This window comes from Pinus tabuliformis, chromosome 5_2 (assembly GCF_031772625.1).
Source record: "Pinus tabuliformis cultivar Carrire ecotype Pingquan chromosome 5_2, CPIR1, whole genome shotgun sequence".
NCBI classification, from domain to species: Eukaryota; Viridiplantae; Streptophyta; class Pinopsida; order Pinales; family Pinaceae; genus Pinus; species Pinus tabuliformis.
In genome coordinates, this window is record NC_142306.1 from 980,068,026 (window position 1) to 980,090,578 (window position 22,553).

Below are 22,553 nucleotides of genomic sequence, written 5' to 3' on the forward strand. Positions count from 1 at the left end.
CCACCATCCATCACATCATATTTAAGAGAAAATTCTAAGGTTCAAGCAGTGGAACATCACATCGAGCATCAACAACAAGTCCTCCAACTCTTAAAGGATAACCTCGTGTTGGCACAGAATAGAATGAAACAACAGGCAGATCAACATCACAGTGAAAGAAGTTTTGATGTAGGTGATTGGGTATTCCTACGGCTACAACCATGTAAACAAATGTCCATCAAGCAAGCTAAGAAGGATAATAAATTATCACCAAAGTATTATGGTCCATACAAGGTGTTGCAAAATATTGGTACTATGGCATACAAATTGGAGCTTCCTGCAGCTTCTCGAGTGCACCCAGTTTTCCATGTTTCATGTTTAAAGAAGGTTATAGGCGACAAGATCCCAGTTCAAACAAAATTGCCAGAACTTGACGAGGAAGGAAAAATTATATTGGAACCGGAAGTAGTCACAGAAACAAGAACTCGACAGCTATGAAATCGATCAATTTCGGAGTATCTCGTCAAGTGGAAGAACTTATCCGCTGAAGATTCCACATGGGAGGATGAGAATTTTATACAAAAGCATCCAGAACTACTCAAGCATTGAGGACAACACTTTTTTGAAGGAGAGGGGCATGTTAGGTCCCTATAATACTAGTGATTACCCCATTACTATTGTAGTTATATCCCTTATTAATATTGTTGTGCCCCTATTGTCCCCATATTGTTATTACTGTGCCCCATAGAATCCCTCTATTGTTATTTTGTGCCTTTATATTATTATTGTTAGGTCGGCTGGGTTATATTGTGACTCCTTAGACTCCTATATATAGAAAGGAGGTTTTGTCATTTGAATCATCAAAGAATCATTCATTTGTGTAATGTAAAGGAGGTAGCCCCTCGAAGAGGCTGAATTCTAAGGCATTGATCTATCTTTTCTATCTTTTTGTGAGCTGGTTTCATAACATTTTTGCTTTTGTTTAAGTATGTTTTAGTTGAAATGATTTAAAACTCTATTACTTGAACATTCTTAGTGCTGTAAATGGCTCTTATTTAGACAGATGATGGTTGTTTGTTTTGGACTGTCTAAAAATTCTACCTTTTATAAGAGTAACAATTTGAAGCTAAGATTTGAAATATGTAGATGATAGAAGGCGAGGACAAGACTTGTTCAATTCCTTCAAATATAGAAGGCGGGGACAAGAGTTGCTTGAATTCCTTCAATATACAAGCTTCTATCTTACGATCAATGCAAGAGCAAAAGGGGTATGTGTTACTCAAATTACCACATTGAGGAAGCCACAATAATGTCATGGAAGTTGTAGAAAACCAGTCAAAGTATCAAGTTTTTTATTCCCTTGAATAACAAGCTACAAATGTCTAGGAGTGATACGGTTGACCTTCAAAGCTTTGCTTGCATTTCCTGCCAATTCCAAAAACTCTGCAGTCAAATACTCCAAAATAACTATAGAATATATAATAGCAGTTGCTCCCATTCTAACATTTCAAGATATGTGAGATTTCAGCAGGCGATGGATACGTCCCACTAGTAACTGCATCCGAAAAAATATACTCAAGTTGAGTGACGTCGAGGCCTCTTTGAGGTTGTTTCTTGATACATGGTAGTAGTGTAATGGTCATCGCCTCGTCTTGAATCCTCAGTTAAAGGCTGTTGCGGAATCCTCTCCAATAACATAAGAGCAAAATCTCTAGTAAAACCAAATCACCTTGCGTTCAAATCACACCCACGAGAAAATTGCCACGAAGAAGCTGATAATGAAGAGTAAAACTCCATATTTGACAAAGAAACGTCATGTTGGGTGAGAGAAAGAAATCTGAGAACTAGAATTTCCAATATGGACATTCTGAGTGGTGAAGAGAAAAATATTGATATCGACCAATCTTACGGCCATTAGCGTCGAGGTTGAGAGTACTCGTAGTTGTAAGCAAACCAAACCACCTGAGAAACAGAGAAAATGATTAGGGCATGCTTTCTTGAAGTGAAATTATCAATATGATGTTTGGACATGTCTAAGGTTAATACAAACATGAAATCAAGAGAAGCCCAAAAGCACTACTCAATCTGAAAAGAAGGAATGATGAATATAAAGTTAAAAGACCAATTCCCAGCAACTTTCATGGGCACATATCATTCATGGAAAAAACCACCAATGCCCACAGAAGCCCCGTGACAAGAAATTTGAGCGTGTAAAACAAACTAGTATATTTTGTAACAATATAAATACCAAGTCGCATGGACCAGGATCCCAACAACAAAGGCACTGTCAGTCCAACAAGTGTATTAAACATAGGTCCTGCATAGGTCTTGAAATTGCAATCTGAACCCCATCTCCTCCTTTTAATGCTAAAGCATCATTTGACATCTAATCACCCATTGAATTCCCCCCGGCCAACACTGTCAAGCCCAAGATTGACGGATTTATCTCAAAAATTACACCAAAGGAAATAAAAAAAGCCAACAACTCATTTGCAATAATGTAAAACCACACTATACTTATTATGAAACCTCCAAAAACCCAAGGAAACAAGAATTTCCATGGAGATACTCATTACGAAACCTCCAACAACCCAAGGAAACAAGAATGTTTGTGGAGGGTGTTATCTTGGCTGTAAAATATCAAATTGGTAGCGATCCTGAGGAGGCACATGTAGCAGCGACCATTTAACTCTTATCGTTTTTGAGTTTAAAATAGTGGCAGGGTTTTGGTGTGAGGTTTTTAATGCATTTTATGTTTTTCGGCCTGGCCTTCGTACTGGCCTCAGGTTTGCAAACATGGTCTATCACACCTGCCAAGGGTATTTGGAATTCATTCTTGCATTGTTGTGGTCTAGTTCAGCTCTATGGGTGCTCAGTGCTTTCGCCTAGTTCTTGTGATGGTTGGTAAGCGTTGTGCCTTGCTTGTCTCGTATGGTGGCTTGTTAGTGTTGTGCCTTGCTTGTTCCCTATGGTGGTTTGTTGGTGTCGTGCCTTTGCTTACTCCCTGTGGTGGTTTACTTCGCTGGTTCTTGGAGGGTTTCAGGTCGATTTCCCACCTGCAAGTCGATTTATCTCTATCACCCAGCTCATACTTTGTCTCTGCTCTGTTTTGCGATGATTGTTTTCTTGATGTTGGGTTTGGTGATGATTTGGCTCTACAAACATAGGTTCTCGCCTTGCTACTGCACTGGACGGCTCAGTGAACTCGTTCTCAGGTAATTTTCTTGTTCTAGTTTCATTTCCTTCTTTCGTTTTTAAGTTTCTAACCTTTTGGCTCCTTGGTGAACAGGCAAAACTCTCTCATGGCATTTCTGTTGGGAGAAACCCTCTGTTACGAGTCTCGGCTCTCGTCTTTCGTCACAGAATTAGACCTTCTCCAAGTAGATCCTCTCTCCTTTTTGGTTAATCTATTTCATTGTATTGTTGGTCTCGTGGCCCTACTTGACTGCTGCCCCGTTTTGTGGTGGTGTGCAGATCATTCCAAGGTAACACTGCTCCACGGCCTCATCCTTGGGAGTTTTCGCAGGCTTAGGGAAAACTTGGGTAGGGTCTTTCTATGGTTGTATCTTTTTTTGCTTGCTCTATTGCTTGCGATGTCTGTAGTTGGGTATAACCCTTGGGGTTTCGCTTCCTCCACGTATGTATGTGGTTTCAGGGGCTTTCACGCCCTTACTATTTGACTAGTATTAGTATACTTTAAGGGGTTTTCATGCCCTCGCTGTTTGACTAGTATTTGCCTGTGAGTTGTAATTTTCGTTTTGCCTGGGTTTCAGAACCCTCAACGGTTTTTGGGTTGTATAATTTGTACCATGAACTGTTAAATTTGGAAATGAAATGAATGCATAGTTATTCTTAAATGTTGAATATAAAAGTACCTGGTTTTTTTGTTGAGGAACGAAAAAAATGTATTGTCTATGCTGGTTTTGCATTTGTCTGGTTCTTGGTCTGAGATGCCTTTTGTCACAAGTTTCTTGTCGATTCCATTCAGCTTCTTAATGAGCTATTTCACTGTCTTGATTTCAATACAATGTCTGAAATATTTATGCACAAGTAAATAAAAAAAAATTTCCTACTTCCATAATGACAGGTTCTAGATTCATTTACTTTTATATAGATTCAAGACAATTGTAAATTACAAATTCTTAGCTCTCTCTTCTCTCTGGATGGCAGCCCCTCCATCAGGCTTTGGTTTTTCTTTTTCAATGCATTACTAGCAGTTTCTTTACAGTTGAGGAACTGTTCCTTAGTTACCTTTTAGTTATCTAACAATTTCTTTAAACATGCTCCTAACTAATCTTATCTTGACTTGCTTGCCTAATTTTTAAAGAACAATGGCTGAGTCAGCATTAATTTAAATATAACAAAATAAAATAGAAACTCAAAATGTTTTTCTTTCTTTCCAGCAAAATAACAAAATAAAAACACTTCCTAGCTGTCGCCTTTTTTAGTCGAATGCTCCTGCATCAGGCTCCTGGGTAAATTAAACTCATGGCTCCTATCCATGAGCTCTTCAATAGAATACCCGACGCTTTGAATCTGGCCAACATCTAACCAAGAATTATCTTCAATAGGATGACCCTTCCACTTGACTAGGTACTGCAAATATTCTTTCCTTCGAGTCTGTCTGGCCACCTGGGTGTCTAGGATCTGTTCGATCTCTAAAGGCTTTTTTAGGGGCATTTGTTTAATCCATGAGTCGTTCTCATTCTAGGTGTCCCGTGTTTGTCTTTCCGAACTATCTTCTTCAATCGCCGCAATGTAGGGGTACAGATCTGCCACATTAAAAATGGGTGAAATTCCTATACCTGGGGGTAACTGTAATTCATAAGCGTTGAAAAAAACTTCCGAATAATCCTGCAAGGCCCAATTTTCTTCCATTTTAACTTGTTGTATTTGCCTTTAGGAAACCGCTCCTTGCGTAGGTGTGCTAATATTAGGTCTCCTACGTTGAATTGTACCTCTTTCCTTTTCAAATTTGCTTTCTGTTTGTATCTTTGGCTGCTGTCTTATAATTTTAATTTCACTTGGTCATGAAGATCGCTGATTTCCTTTGCGAAATCTTCACCATTAGCACTCCTGTGCTCCAACTGACCCAAATCCCACAACTCATGTACTCCACGTGGGTGCATTCCATATAGGATCTGGAAAGGACTATTGTCCGTGCTTCTATTGGGTGAATCGTTATAAATAAATTCCGCTTGTGCAAGCACACAATCCCACTGTCGAGAATTTTCTCCAACCAAACTCCTTAATAAATTTCCTAGACTTCGGTTCACCACTTCGGTTTGGTCGTCAGTCTGCGGATGATAAGCTGAGCTAAAGTTAAGTTTGGTGTCTAATTTTTTCCATAAGGTCTACCAAAAATGTCCTGTAAACTTAATGTCTCGGTCCAAAATAATAGGCTTTGGAAAGCCATGTAATTTGACTATCTCTGTGAAGAACAAATGTGCTACATGTGTGGTATCACTAGTTTTCATGCACGGAATGAAATGTGCCATTTTGGTGAAAAGCTCCACTGCCACCATGATGGAATCAAATCCCCATTGTGTCTTCGGTAGACCTAAGACAAAGTCTAAAATGACTAAATCCCATGGTTTGTTCGGAATAGGTAAGGGCGTATACAATCCTCTGTTCTGGCTGTGTCCCTTTGCAAGCTGACACACTCTGCATCTAGTCACAAACCTTTGTACATCTCTACGCAAATTCAGCCAATAGTAAAAGTGGCTCAACTAGTCCAAGCTCTTGTCTATGCTAAAATGCCCAGCTAAACCTCCATTATGCTTTTCTTGTATTAAGTTCTCTCTCATAGAACATTCCGGAATACACAATTGCCCTTCTTTGAATAGCAACCCTTCCTACAAATTATAGTCCAGCCATGAACTGTTATCTCTCAACAATGGATTTTGGCAAGCTTCATAGGCTTCCTTAAAATATGCATTTATTTCATACAAGTCTTTATGATGTTTGAATCCTAATACTTGTATCATGCTTTCGTGTAGGATCAAATTCCTCCTACTTAATGCATCTGCCACTTTGCTGGCTTTACCGCTGATGTGTTTCAACATAAATGTAAAACTCTACAGGTACGCCACCCACTTCGCATGTTTGTGGTCCCACTTATGCTGCTGCATAATATATTGTAACGCAGAATTGTCTGAAAATAAGACAAATTCATTGGCCAATAGATAATGTCTCCAATGCTTTAGCGGTTGAACCACTACATAAAATTCCTTGTCATAAGACGTGTACTTCTGCCTACTTTCATTTAGTTTCTCACTTAAGTAGGCTACTGGCTTGTCTTCTTGGCTGAGTACTGCACCAATAGCTGTTCCACTGGCATCACAACGAACTTGAAAAAGTTTGTTAAAGTCCGGCAATCTCAAAATTGGTTTTTTAGTAATCTTTCTTTTGAGCAGCTAAAAACTCTTCTCTGCCGTTTTTTTCCAATGAAAAGGTTGATTTGCCTTCTTAATGGTGTCCACCATGGGTGGACAAATCCCACTGAAATTTTTAATAAATTGCAGATAAAAAATCGCCAATCCATGAAAACTCCGTACCTCAAACAAACTTTTGGGAGATGGCCAGCTAACTATGGCTGCAACCTTTTCTGGATCCATTTTTAGTTCATTCTCAGAAATCACAAATCCCAAATAAATTAACTCTTTCTTGAAAAAGGAACATTTCTTCAGATTTATCAATAACCTATTTTGCTGCAATTTTTCCAATGCATACCTCACATGTCAAAAATGCTCTTCCTTCGTCTTGCTGAATATAAGTATATCATCCAGATATACAATCACAAATTTACCAATGAATTCCTTCAGCATCTCGTTCATCAAACGCATGAACGTGCTGGGGGCATTGCTCAATCCAAATGGCATAACCAACCATTCATATAAGCCTTCATTAGTCTTGAAAGTTGTCTTCCACTCATCACCTTCTCGAATCCTGATTTGGTGGTAGCCGCTGTTAGGTAAACTTGACTCAGGATAGAGTCAAAGTTGACCAGGCTAAACAGTGATGGTTTTGGGGCACATGGTATTGTGCACCCATAGTATTCTGCCCATGGTATTATATGTAATGGAGCTTATAAAAGGCTGGAAGGACTTCATTGTAATGCAAGACTTGGAGATGAGCAGTGAAGGCTCACTTGGTCAGATTGGCCAAGGTTTTGGCCAATGCTAATGAGATCTTATTAGGTTGGGTTTTTCCTCGGATTTGGGGTTTTCTCAGATAAACATTTTTGTTCATGTGTTTATGGTTGTTGCTGGTTATTTTTATATTTATTCCTCTCAGTAATTATTTATGTTATGCAGTAAATTTCTTAACAACTGGTATCAGAGCCAGATATTGGCTTCAAAGGGATTCTTTGATGCTAAGGGTTTATAGTGCTTGATGAGATCAATGCAACCATTTTTATAGATCTGGGTCTTAAAATAATGGTGGAACAATCGTACGTAGAAGAACCTCGAGGAGAATGTGTGGAAGATAGTTCCGTAACTGCCAGGGATCACAGTGCATTTGCGATATTTATCTGTTTGGAACATGCTGACGAATTGTTTAGGATTCATGCGGCTATTTAAAGAAGGTTGAGAGATACCTTTGGTCAACAGAAGAAAATTGTTCATGTGGCTTCGAAAATTGTTCGTTTTCTGCTACATGAGGCCACTGGTGCTGGAATCTACGAGGTTCTCGTCCGGCTTGCAGTTGGAGCGGTTTGATAGAAGTTTTTGAGAAATCCAAATTGAGAGAGGAAGGATCAGAATCGCAGTAGCAATAATTTTTTTTTTTAATGAAGTCAAAATTATTGCACGTAAATGGGCATACTACAGTAAGACCTGGTAAGGCATGTGTACCCGTCGATGATCACCAGTAAAGTCTGGGTTAGACCTAGGTGATAGTGGGGATGTCGGGTTAACAATACCTCGGGTAAATACTCTGAGGGGGGTAAGAGCTAGAGTGAGCGGGATTGTCTCACTTAGTAGGTTTGGCTGGAGTTAGTCAAGGAACCCCAAGTCAAGTTTAAGGGGGGAATTGTTAGGTAAACTTGACTCAGAATAGAGTCAAAGTTTACCAGGGTAAACAGTGATGGTTTTGGGGCACATGGTATTGTGCACCCATAGTATTTTTCCCATGGTATTATATGTAATGGAGCTTATAAAAGGCTGGAAGGACGTCATTGTAATGCAAGACCTGGAGATGAACGGTGAAAGCTCACTTGGTCAGATTGGCCAGGGTTTTGGCCAATGCTAATGAGATCTTATTAGGTTGGGTTTTTCCCCGGATTTGGGGTTTTCTTGGATAAACATTTGTGTTTATGTGTTTATGGTTGTTGCTGGTTATTTTTATATTTATTCCTCTCAGTAATTATTTATGTTATGCAGTAAATTTCTTAACAGCCGCTTTTCAAGTCTATCTTTGAAAAGTGCGCTGCTCCAGTCAAACAATCCATCATATCATCCATTTGAGGTAAAGGAAACATGTACCTGATGGTGATCTTGTTAATTGCCTAGGAATCAGTGCACATTCGCCACTCACCTCCTTTCTTGGGAGCTAAAATAGTCGGAACTGCACAAGGGCTTAAACTTTCCCGAATCAGTCCTTTATCCAACAACTCTTGCACCTGCTTCCTGATTTCTTCATTGTCCTTTGGACTCATCCGGTAAACAGCTTTGTTTGGCAAACTGGCTCCTAGAATAAAATCAATATGGTGACTAATGCTCTGCTTTGGTGGTAATTTGTCCGGTAGATCGTCTACCACAATATCACTAAATTCCTGTAGCATGTCCTATATCTCTTTAGGTAAGTCAGTGACTTCAGTATGGATCAATACTGGTTTTTGCCTTCGCACAACTACATATTTTACCTCATCATCCTCCATCTGTCGCAGAAACTCTTTTCCACCTAACAGTAATGCTTTTGTCCCACTGGTTTCTGCAACATCCTCTTCCTTCATGGGCACTAGCGTATGCTTTATCCCATCTTTAACAAACTTGTAACAATTTGTTTCCCCATCATGGATGACCTTCCTATCATACTGCCATGGTCTGCCTAGCAGAATATGGCACACGTCCATAGGCATGATATCGCAAGTCACCTTGTCCTTGTACTTGCCAATATGAAACTCTACTTCGCACTGCTCATCGACCAGCAATCGGTGACCTTTCTACAACCAAAACACCATATATGGAGTTGGGTGCTTCAACTTCTTCAAATCCAATTTCCCCACCATTTCAGTGGCTACCAGATTATTAGTACTTCCACTGTCTATGATTAATTTGCAGCATTTCCCATGCGACTTGCACACAGTTCGGAACAATGCTTTCCTCTGTGTCTGATCAACTACTTCCTTAGCTGGTTTCAATAATACCTTGTTCAACACCAAGGCTTCCCCGGTTTCAGGCATATTTTCCACCTCCTATGGTGGTGCCTCTGCTTCATCGGGCTGAGCGACATATGCTCCCCTCTGCCCAGTTTGTTCATTTTCAGGACATTCAAAGGACCTGTGTCCCCACTTGTGACACTTGTAACACTGATAGGAATTTCCTCTACCTCTGCCATTACCTCTTCCTCGCTGGTATGACCTTCCTCCTCTGGTGTTACCTTCCCTTTCAGTCTGTCCCGAAGTCTTCGAACTACTGCCCTCTTCATTGCTGTTGGCAGTCCTACCTCTGCCAAAGGTCTGTCCCCGACCTCTGCCAGAACCATGTCCTCTTCTGGCATTCTGTTTCCTAGAAATATTTTCCTCCGCCTTCAAAGCACTCTGATAGGCTTCCTCTATGGTCTTAGGGGAAAGAATACTAATTTCGTCTAGGATCTCCATCCGTAGACCATTTATAAACCTTGCTGTTTTTTCAGGGGTATCTTCAACATAACCAACTCTTAGATTTACTTTATAAAATTATTTAGTATCTTCCTTTACGGTCATCATTCTTTGCCTAAGGTTCTGTACTTGTCTATAAAGGGCAATTTGATAATCTTTAGGCATAAATTTTCTCTTCATTCTAGCAATCATCCTGTCCCATTTTTTAATCAATGGTTTGTTCAATCTCCTCCTTTTTGCCTGTACACTATCCCACCATAGTGCTGCATGTCCCTTCAACTTGGTGACAACAAACTTGATCCTCTTGTCTTCGATGATTTCTTCATATTCAAAATATTTATCTAGTTCACTTATCGAGTCTAACAATGCCTTTGTGGAAAAACTACCATCATAATTAGAGAGCTCCGTTCTTAGCTTGCTGCTAGCCAACAAAACTGACCTCAATAGTTTAATCTCTAGTCCTTCTTCATCTAACCCATCCGTCATGGCTATGTTTTCCTCCTCACTGTCATCCCCACCTTCCGGATCTCTATGTTTTCATGCTTCGACTACTGCCAAATGTGCAGTTAAAGTCCTAATTTCTTCTCATAACCCTTCATCTGCTACTCTTCTGATGGCTCTTCCTCGACCCCTTCTTCCTACCTCCATCTTTACTGAGAGAAAGGAACAAACTGCTCTGATACCAAAAATTGGTGGCGATCCCGAGGAGGGACACGTAGCAACGACCGTTTAACTCTTATCATTTTCGAATTTAAAACAGTGGCAGGGTTTTGGTGTGAGGTTTTAATGTGTTTTATGTTTTTTGGCTTGCCCTTTGTACTGGCCTTGGGTTTGCAAACACGGTCTATCACACCTGCCGAGGGTATTTGGAATTCATTCTTGCATTGCTATGGTCTGGTTCGGCTCTATGGGTGCTCGGTGCTTTCGCCTGGTTCTTGTGATGGTTGGTAAGCATTGTGCCTTGCTTGTCCCGTATGGTGGTTTGTTAGTGCCGTGCCTTGATTGTTCCCTATGGTGGTTTGTTGGCATCGTGCCTTTGCTTACTCCCTGTGGTGGTTTACTTCGCTGGTTCTTGGAGGGTTTCAGGTTGATTTCCCACCTGCAAGTCGATTTATCTCTGTCACTCAGCTCATACTTTGTCTCTGCTCTGTTTTGCGATGATTGTTTTCTTGATGTTGGGTCTGGTGATGATTTGGCTCTGCAAACACAGGTTCTCACCTTGCTACTGCACTGGACAGCTCAGCGAACTCATTCTCAGGTAATTTTCTTGTTTCGGTTTCATTTCCTCCTTTCGTTTTTAAGTCTCTAACCTTTTGGCTCCTTGGTGAGTAGGCAAAACTCTCTCATGGCATTTTTGTTGGGAGCAACCCTCTATTGCGAGTCTCGGCTCTCGTCTTCCGTCACAGAATCAGACCTTCTCCAGGTAAATCCTCGCTCCTTTTTGGTTAATCTATTTCATTGTATTGTTGGTCTCGTAGCCCTGCTTGACTGCTGCCCTGTTTTGTGGTGGTGTGCAGGTCATTCCAGGGGAACACTGCTCCACGACCTCATCCTTGAGAGTTTTCAAAGGCTTAGGGAAAACCTAGGTAGGGTATTTCCGTGGCTGTATCTTTCTTTTGCTTACTTTGTTGCTTGCTCTGTCTGTAGTTGGGTATAACCCTTAGGGTTTTGCTTCCTCTGCGTATGTATGTGGTTTTATGGGTTTTCATGCCCTCGCTAGTTGACTAGTATTAGTATAGTTTTAGGGGTTTTTATGCCCTCGCTGTTTGACTAGTATTTGCCTGTGAGTTGTAATTTTCGGTTTGCATGGGTTTTGGAACCCTCCACAGTTTTTGGGTTGTATAATTTGTACCATGAACTGTTAAATTTGGAAATTAAATGAATGCATAGTTATGCTTAAATGCTGAATATAAAAGTACCTGGTTTTTTTGTTGAGGAAGGAAAAAAATGTATTGTCTATGCTGGTTTTGCCTTTGTCTGGTTCCTAGTCTGAGATGCCTTCTGTCACAAGTTTCTTGTCGATGCCATTCGGTTTCTTAATGAGTTATTTCACTGTCTTGCTTTCAATACAATGTCTGAAATATTTATGCACAAGGAAATAAAAAATTTGTCATGCTTCCTTAATGACATGTTCTAGATTCATTTTCTTCTATATAGATTCAAGATAATTGTAAATTACAAATTATGAGCTCTATCTTCTCACTGGATGACAGCCCCTCCATCAGGCTCTAGTTTTCCTTTTTCAATGCATTACTAGTAGTTTCTTTACAGTTGAGGAACTGTTCCTTAGTTACCTTTCAGTTATCTAACAATTTATTTAAACATGCTCCTAACTAATCCTATCTTGACTTGCTTGCCTAATTTTTAAACAACAATGGTTGAGTCAGCCTTAATTTAAATAAAACAAAATAAAACAGAAACTCAAAATGTTTTTCTTTCTTTCCAGCAAAATAATAAAATAAAAACACTTCCCAACGGTCGCCTATTTTAGTTGGATGCTCCTACATCACAAATAGTCCCAAATATAGCACCAAAAATTCCTCCAACAACATATGCTACCTTGCCAATGCCCAAGGGCTTGACTTCTTGAATATTTTAGAACAGAGCTAAAAAAATTGGTGACAATGTTATAGATGCAACTGCAGCGCCTTTTGACCTTCAGTCATCTTCCACTATGGGGATGGTCGGTTGTCATGTTATTGTCAATGGCCATTCAACAAAACACTATAGAAAGCCAAATAAAGAACACCTTGTTTGATAATTTTCACTATCCTCACTCCATCCCCACAGGGGCCTAGTCCCTTCTACTATCTTTGACAGTCCCTATTTTGAGAAAATAGATACATTTGATGCCCACATCCACTGAGGCAATGAATTCTCTAAGCGTCCATGACTAGCAACCAAACCTGTAGTTGACTCTAAATCCAACAGAGAGGAATAGTACTTCCGGGGAAGGATTGTATGGGTGTCATTGAATCCCACTTTAAGTTCTGGGTTTTTTTCCTCATAAACGCATTTGCTATGATAGTGAATGCATATAGGATGTATCTTGAAATAAAATCCAGTGCTCTCTAAAAATTAATCTTTCTAATGAAAAAAATCAAAGAAAGTGTTAGGCCCCTATAATACTAGTGATTCCCCCATTACTATTGTCATTGTATCCCTTATTGTTATTATTGTGCCCCTATTTTCCCCATATTGTTATTAGTATGCCCCATAGAAACCCACTATTGTTATTTTTGTGCCCTTATGTTATTACTGTTATGTCGGCTTGATTATATTGTGACCCCTTAGATTCCTATATATAGAAGGGAGGTTTAGATTCATTTGTGTAATTTAAAGGAGGTTGCCCCCTCGAAGAGGTTGAATTATAAGGTGTTGATCTATCTTTTCTATCTTTTTGTGAGTTGGTTCCTAACATTTGGTATCAGAGCTTTGTATTCTAGAGTTTCACTGCTCCAAATAGGTCATTGTGGCATTTTATCTATAACTTTTTTTCCTGTGCCATTTCAGAAGATAAAAAAAACGCGTTTGAGACAAAATTGTTCTAAAATTCTGGTCCGAATTTTAGGGCTTTTATCACTATATGTGTGGAGATATGATTTGAGGAAGTTAGGGTTTTTGCAGACTCCCAAATTACATTCAAAACAGGTGACCTGGGGAAAATCATCATAACTTTGTTTTGGAGAATCAGATTGAAATTTCATAAGACATTTTAGAAAGAGGACAGACTGTAGCTTGCTGTGTATCAGTTTCAGGTACTAAGGTCGAAACAGTTGAACGTGGCACATCGTACAAGTTCACTCTACTGAACTAGTCTATAATAAAGTCACCATGGGAGATTTGGCATAACTATTTCTTGGAGAATCTAATCTTGATCAAAATTGCGGGGTTAGAAAGAGGACTCAAAGGGCTACCGCACGAAAATATTTCAAATACTTGAGATCCGTAGTTATAGAGATATAACAGATTCAATATCGAGCTCTTACAAAGTGAAAAAAAGGGTGTAGTTTTTTTTTTAATTTTGCAATAGATTGGTTTAGAAGATTATTTTGAAGGAATTCAAAGGGAATAGTGAAATTGTTTTAGCATTAATTAATTCCCCAAAGAAAGAAAATGGAAACACCTAGTAAGCAACATGAAAGCTCTAGCATGACACGTGAAGAAGAGGAAGAAAGGCAAAATGATATATCAAAATTACAAGACCAAGTACAACAAATTTCACTCTCACTAAAGGTAAATGAAGCCAAGATGAATGGCTTGGAGGCCAAGATGAATGGCGTGGAAGATAATATGAATGGCATGCAAGCTAAGATGGATGGCGTGGAAGCTAAGAGGAATGGCATGAACACTAAGATGAATGGCATGGACGATAAGATGGAAGAATTGAAGATAAATTTGAATAAGTTGCTACAAGAAATGATCACTAATGGTGAAAGGGTAGTAAAGGAAACTCATGATGAGAACAAAATAAATGTTAATCATGATTTCATAGACTCTAATGTTGGATTTAAGACCCACCATGTTCCAAAAATTGATATGAGGAAGTTTGATGGCAAGGATCTCGGAACATGGATACTACAGATGGAGCAATTTTTCGAACTCCATAATGTGCAAAACACACAAAAGGTACATATTGCAACTTTATATTTGGAACCAAATCAGTTTGTATGGTATTGATGGCTTTGCTATCGTAAACAAATTGTCACTTGGGAAATATTTACGGAAGAAATGATAGCACATTATGAGGATACAAAAAGAAACACCTTTTTTAGCCAATTGATAAATGTCAAACAAAAGGGTTAAATGATGGAGCACATTAAGGACTTCCAAAAATTGAACATAAGGGGAAACAATATTCCAAAGGAGCATAGGATTGATGTGTTCATAGGGACTTTAAAGGATAATATCCAACATGAGGTTCGCCTTTGGGAACCTGATTCATTGGAGAAGGCATTTAGGTTAGCAAGAAAAATGGAAAGCAAAATTATGGCAACCAGGAAGCCTACCACTCACAACTATAAATATGGAAGTGTTGAAACCACAACAATTGGAAGAAAAAAGAGCAAAAGGGCTTTGTTACAGTTGTGATAGAAAATACACTAAAGGTCATAAGTGTGCTGAGAAGAAATTATTCTACATAGATTGTGAAGAGGAGGAAGAAAAGGAAAAAGAAATGTCAAAAGAAGAGGATATACTCTAGGAACAAACCCTAGATAAAGAAGAAATGAATCCGACCATATCTTGTAATGCATTGGCTGGAATTACCACTCCTCAAACTATCAAGATAGAAGGACATATCAAGAAGAAAAAGGTAATAGTGTTGATTGATTTGGGAAGTACCCATAATTTTATTCATTGTAAGATAGCAAAGGAATTGAATTGCTTCCTATATCCAGCACCAGAGTGTCAAGTGATGGTTGCAAGTGGAGGAACCATAAATTGCTCTGGAAAGTGCCATAATATCAAGATATACATGGGAGAATATGTATTGAATAGGCCAATGCTTTCCATTCCAATGGGTGTTGCTGATGTTGTACTAGGAGTCTAATGGCTACAATCCTTGGGTACAATATCTTTTAATTTTCAAGAACCTTTCATGAAATTTTTTGCGGAAGGAAAGGAAGTTGAATTAAGGGGTATTCCAGGGAAACCGGGAAAGATAATCAGCTCTAATGGTATGGCAAAGCTTCTAAGGAAGGAACAACGAGGTGTAATTGCACAATTATGTTCGCTAGAGGTTCCCACATCGAAATCATCTATTTCTCCAGATCTCCAAAAAGTCGTGGACAATCATTCCAAGGTGTTTGAAACTCCCAAAGGTCTCCCACCTATTCGTGATCATGATCATGATATTCATTTGATTCCTAGAAGTGTTCCTCCAAACATCAGGCCGTACAGATATCCTTATGCCCAAAAGAGTGAAATTGAACGTATGGTTGCAGAAATGCTAGAGGCTAGTATAATTCAACCTAGTCAAAATTCTTTCTCTATTCCAATAGTATTGGTACATAAGAAGGATGGATCATGGCGCATGTGTCCGGATTATAGGGAGCTCAACAAGCTCACTATTAAAGATAAATTTCCCATTCCCGTCACTGATGAATTATTGGATGAATTGCATGGATCAATTTACTTCAACAAGTTGGATCTTCATTCAGGATATCATCAAATCAGAATGAAAACTGAAGTCATTCCGAAAACAGCATTTAGAACTTGTGAGGGTCATTATGATTTTTTGGTCATGCCTTTTGGCCTTACTAATGCACCTTCTACATTTCAAGGTTTGATGAATTCCATTTTCAAACCATTCCTTAGAAAATTTGTGTTAGTATTTTTTGATGATATACTAATCTACAACAAGTCTTGGAAGGATCATCTTGAACATGTTGACAAGGTGCTCAAACTATTGGAGGAGAAAAAATTATATGCAAAAAGCTCCAAATGTTTCATTGGCGTACAAGAGGTGGAATATCTGGGTCATATTGTATCTCATGAAGGTGTCAAGGTAGACCCTAAAAAAATTAAAGCCATTAAGGAATGGAAAATCCCCACATCCATTAAGCATCTGCGAGGATTTTTCGGGTTGACAGGGTATTATCGCAAGTTTGTTAAGAATTATGGGAGAATAGCAGCACCTCTAACAACATTATTGAAGAAAGATGCATTTTCATGGACTCCAGAAGCAGCAAAGGCCTTCGAACATCTTAAAGAGGCAATGTGCCAAGCACCGGTCTTAGCTATGCCGGACTTCACAAAAACCTTTATTGTGGAATGTGATGCTTCAGGAAATGGAATTGGTGCTATTTTAATGCAAGATGAAAGACCCATTGCTTTCGAAAGTCGTCCAATCAAGGGAAAGTATTTACACAAAGCTATTTATGAGAAGGAAATGTTGGCAATACTACATGCACTTAAGAAATGGCGACCCTACCTAATGGGAAGACACTTCAAGGTAAAAACAGATCATGATAGTCTTAAATACTTTTTAGAACAAAGATTATCCTCTAAAGAGAAACAAAAATGGGTCAAAAAGATGTTGGGTTATGACTTTGAAATCATCCACAAAAACGGGAAGCAAAATGTTGTGGCAGATGCACTTTCAAGAAAGGATGAGGATGTGGAAGCATTGTTGTGCGCCATTTCTATTATCCAACCAGATTGGATAAATGAAGTAAGGGAGGAATGGAAGAATGAAGAAGAAGTGTTGGCACTCATTCGAAAGTTACAACAAGATCCCAGTACATCTGATACATTTAGCTGGAAAAATGATTCGTTATGGTACAAAGATCGCTTATACCTATGTAAGAATTCCCAACTCAAACAAAAGATTCTTATGGAATTGCACACTTCTCCCTTAGGAGGGCACTCAGGATTTTTAAAAACTTACCACAAGGTTAAGAAGGAATTTTTTTGGGATGGCCTTAAATCGGATATTCAAAACTTTGTGGCGGAATCCTTGGTTTGCCAACAAAATAAAGTTGAAACAATTAAGACCCCAGGTCTATTACAACCTTTATCCATTCCAAGCCAACGTTGGGAGGCAGTTTCAATGGATTTTATCACAGGTTTACCGAAGTCTGACGGAAAGAGTGTCATCATGGTGGTAGTTGATAGACTTACCAAGTTTACACACTTTTGTGCATTATCACATCCATTTAAATCCAGTACAGTTTCTAATGCATTTATGGAAACAATTCAAAGCTACATGGAAAACCAAAAATTATTTTAAGCGACAGAGATCCCATTTTCACTGGAAATTTTTGGACAGAATTATTTTCTTGTCTCGGTACTCAGTTAGCTCATAGCTCATCTTATCATCCTCAATTTGATGGGAAAATTGAGATAGTAAACAAATGTTTGGAAGGATATCTTCATTGCTTTGTATCTGATAAACAGGCACAATGGGTCAAATGGTTGCCTTAGGCTGAATGGTGGTATAACACTTCCTTCCATACTGCAGCAAAAATGACCCCATTTATGGCACTCTATGGATATCATCCACCATCCATCACATCATATTTAAGATAAAATTCTAAGGTTCAAGAAGTGGAGCATCACATCGAGCATCAACAACAAATTCTCCAACTCTTAAAGGATAACCTCACATTGGCACAGAATAGAATGAAACAACAGGCAGATCAACATTACAGCGAAAGAAGTTTTGATGTAGGTGACTAGGTATTGCTATGGCTACAACCATATAAACAAATGTCCCTCAAGCAAGCTAAGAAGGATAATAAATTATCACCAAAGTATTATGGTCCGTACAAGGTGTTGCAAAAGATTGGTACTATGGCATACAAATTGGAGCTTCTTGCAGCTTCCTGCCCAATTTTCCATGTTTCATGTTTAAAGAAGGTTATAGGTGACAAGCTCCAAGTTCAAACAATATTGCCAGAACTTGACGAGGAAGGAAAAATCATATTGGAATGAGAAGCAGTCACAGAAACAAGAACTTGATAGCTACGAAATAGATCAATTTCAGAGTATCTCATTAAGTGGAAGAACTTATCCGCTGAAGATTCCACATGGGAGGATGAGAATTATATACAAAAGCATCCAGAACTACTCAAGGGTTGAGGAAAATGCTTTTCAGAAGGAGAGGGGCATGTTAGGCCACTATAATACTAGTGATTCCCCCATTACTATTGTCATTGCATCCCTTATTGTTATTATTGTGCCCCTATTGTCCCCATATTGTTATTAGTATGCCCCATAGAAACCCACTATTGTTATTTTTGTGCCCTTATGTTATTACTGTTATGTCGGCTTGATTATATTGTGACCTCTTAGACTCCTATATATAGAAGGGAGGTTTAGTCATTTGTATCATCCAAGAATTGTTCATTTGTGTAATGTAAAGGAGGTTTCCCCCTCGAAGAGGCTGAATTCTAAGGCGTTGATCTATATTTTCTATCTTTTTGTGAGCTGGTTCCTAACATAAAGTGAAGCAAAGGTCAATAGGAAAAAACATACATCCCATATAAAGCTTCAACGATCAATCTATGCACGTGAACCTGCAATGAATAGAGAAACCAATCTAGACACTACAAAGGTAATGAAAGAAGCACCTGCTAAAACACTATTGAGTCCCACCTCACTAGCATCAACCCCCATAAAAGAAACAATACTTGCAAATAGATCAGGTGTTTCATTTCCAAGAGGAAGAAGAGTCACTCTGGCTACTGTTGGTGGTAGCTTCAAAAACTTGGACAATTTATCTAAAGAAAAACAAAGGGAATCTACTGCAATGTTACCCAACATATAGAATAATGCGACGAGCCAAAGAGCTAAGTTGACATAGCCAAATATGTGTCATTTTTCACATGTGCAGTAGAAAAATGATATGTAATCAAAAACTCCCCTTGATGTGCACTGCTTGTGGGCTTCTGTATCCCATCCATTCTTTCACTTTTGAACATAGAGAATGAGAGTGAACATTCTGCACAATTTCCAAACCACTAGGCACCACAAGGGATGTTTCTGATGAGTTTTCTATTACAGGGTGTTGTTGTTTACCTACTAAGCTTTTAGCCAAAATTCTTGAAAAATTAAGGCTTGGTTATGATGGGTTTTGAATAATAATTCTCGACTTATTGCGGTCTATATCCAAAACTGAATTATCTCTATTGAAAATCCACTTGTGTGATGCTTTGGTCCACTGTTGGATTCAAATCTCTCTGAGCTCCATCTAAAAGAGGCTTTTGAAGAATCCCCACCGAGGAAAACAAGGGATTTCATAAGATTTTTTGCGGTTAGAAAGAAACAAACAATAGAACAACAAACCCTGGATTATATAGTATGCAAAAGTGTTTTCGCAGTTTTCCCAAACCTAATTTTGCCATAATTTCACTCAAAAAACTAAATTATATTTCCCCATCTTGACTAATACAATTTGTGTCATCGATTTTCCATATTTTCCATAGGCTTGATGAGGAATTCAACCTTCAAAGGCCAAATATTTGGGAATTTCTATGCTCCCAACCCGTAACAATAATTCTATAAAAGGAAAACAAATATTTTTTCTAGACAAAAAATGCAGAAGGGTGTGAAATTATGATCATGGGCATAGCTGAAACAGAAGAAACAATCAAAAGGGTACCTGAATTTGACTTGCAGTCACCAATTTAGTGGATTCTGGATCAAATATTGTCGCTGATTTAGTAGATTATGGATCAAATATTGTTGCCGGAAAGTTCATGAAGACCTCTTTCCCTGTTTATTGTCAGCTAAAAAATGACCCTAACATGTTTAATACTAAACAAGGAATCTAAAAAAGAATGCAAAAAAAGAACCACGTTGCGGTGATGCCGTGAAATTCGGTTGCTCCTTCCATTTCATCCATGAATGTAAAAGATGGAGACGGTTCTCGTAAGTCAAACACTTCGCGAATCAAACACCCTTGTACCAAATCCTAAAAATGATGCAGACGGAGATCTTTGTTAGATTATCACAATCTTCTGCAGTAGCCATCGCAACCGTTGAAGATGGAGCCTGGACTTCATAGAAGCAATCAGGGAAAATTTTAAGAACCCCCCCTAAATTTATAAATATAATAAATGGGCGAATCTCCATGGTATATAGGAAAAATGGAAGGCGATTTTATCAATAATATAATATGTATATATAATTTTTTGGCGAATCTCTCACCAGGCACGGCGAATATTTTACTCAATTATAAAATATTCTAAGATCTTGGCGAGTCTTTCACTAAATAATAAAACTTTGTAAAGTCCTAGTGAATCTTAGCATAGGCTACATGCTGGTTTAATTCCCCCATTTAAATAGGCTACATTCCAGGTGAATACCATGGGTCAATACCATGTGCCATTTTGGTGAATACCATGGGTCAATACCATGTGCCATTTTTATTTTTATTAGAATATTTTACTCAATTATAAAATCTTGTAAGATCTTGGCGAGTCTTTCACTAAATAATAAAACTTTGTAAAGTCCTAGTGAATCTTAGCATAGGCTACATGTTGGTTTAATTCCCCCATTTAAATAGGCTACATTCAAGGTGAATACCATGTGCCATTTTGGTGAATACCATGGGTCAATACCATGTGCCATTTTTATTTTTATTAATTCTAATATTAGGGTTAATAATGGTTTTTTGCATGGTATTAATAACAATCTAGTCCATGGTATTTGTCCCATAGTATTTTGGCCATAGGTTTCACCTAAATATAACCCATTTTTTGAGTGTTCTTAAATATAAGGTGACTTATGGAGTAAATATAAAAAAATGTTTTATTTGTTTACCATACCTCTCATCTATTTATATTTTTATTAATTTACCATACCTCTTTTACAAATATGGTATTTGGCCCATAGGATTCACTTAAATAAAACCTCGCTTCATAAATAGAACGAGGGTTATGGATTAAATATAAAAAGAGGTTTTATTTATTTACGATACATCTAGTTTATTTATATTTTTATTTATTTACCATACCATTTGAGTAAGTATAAAAAGACGTTTTATTTATTTACCATACCTCCACTTTACTTATATTTTTATTTGTTTACACCCTTACATGTATATAAGGTGACTTATGGAGTAAATATAAAAAATGTTTTATTTATTTACCATACCTCTCATTTATTTATATTTTTATTAATTTACCATACCTCTTTTATAAATATGGTATTTGGCCCATAGGATTCACTTAAATAAAACCTATTCTTGAAAATGGGCGAATGGAAGGTTGTAAGTCCTAATTTTAAGGGCTAAATTTACCTTTTTTACCCTCTCCCTTAAAATAAGGTGGGCTATTTGAGGTGATTTGTAAAAATGTACTATGATACAAAATATTCGCCCACTAAAAATTTAGAACCCCTTAATTTCGCCAAAGGGCGAACATTCGCCCCTAAAATTATCCTTGGAAGCAATGGCTACCTGTAATATCAACATCTGGCACGAATCTTGACTCTTAAACCTTTCTTACTAGTGAAGAGAGTGGGGACGTGATTTCGCTGGTCTACCACTTAGTCAATGGCCAATAGGGATGATAGTTTCCTTTGTTCTTATGTCACATGGCCAATTTTAATTAGACAAAGGATGACGAAAATAAACACTTACCATTGGTTGGGGTGAACAATGTCTTCTCACCCCAACCCTGCAACCCCGAAGAGCAAAATACCTTCGATGTAATTAGGGCCCATAAGAGGTCGTGGGACTAAATAACACAACACGCTAATTCAATAGTGTTTTCAAACTGACAAGGAGTCCATGACGAAACGTCAGGTTGTTGGCAGTTAGAATGATTGATCTAGTAGAGAACGTGGACAACTGGCAAGGCCCCATCACTCTCTTACTTGCTTTAGGGAGGGGCTTAGACGTTGATGGTCGACCTTTCATAGTACCAATCTTTAAGAGTTTAGTGCTGATCTTTAAGAGTACATATGGTGTTATATATTTGAGATAGTTGTACATGTTGTGAAATGAGTACACAATATAATCATAATAGAATAAAACCTTAACCAATTATATTGTAGATAAATAAATTTAAATATAATAATAAATAAAAAATTCAGCCTATAATGTTAAACTATGGAGAAATTGCAAATTTGTTTTAGTCAAAACTAGAGTGTTACCCTACCAAAATAAAAATCGAATGCGTAATACCATGTCTATGATTTTGGTTTAAGGGGGAATTTAAAACTAAAAAATAATTATTAATTCTAATTTTAATAAATTAAAAGATAATATTGGGAATTTTTATGTATTTTAATTAAAAAATAT

At 38.0% G+C, this 22,553-nt stretch overlaps 1 pseudogene; it reads right to left on the minus strand.

The window, feature by feature from the left end:
• Window positions 1-2,018: 2,018 nt before the first annotated feature.
• LOC149162574 (cation/calcium exchanger 4 pseudogene) lies at window positions 2,019-9,702 on the minus strand (annotated as a pseudogene).
• Between the last annotated feature and the right edge of the window lie 12,851 nt (window positions 9,703-22,553).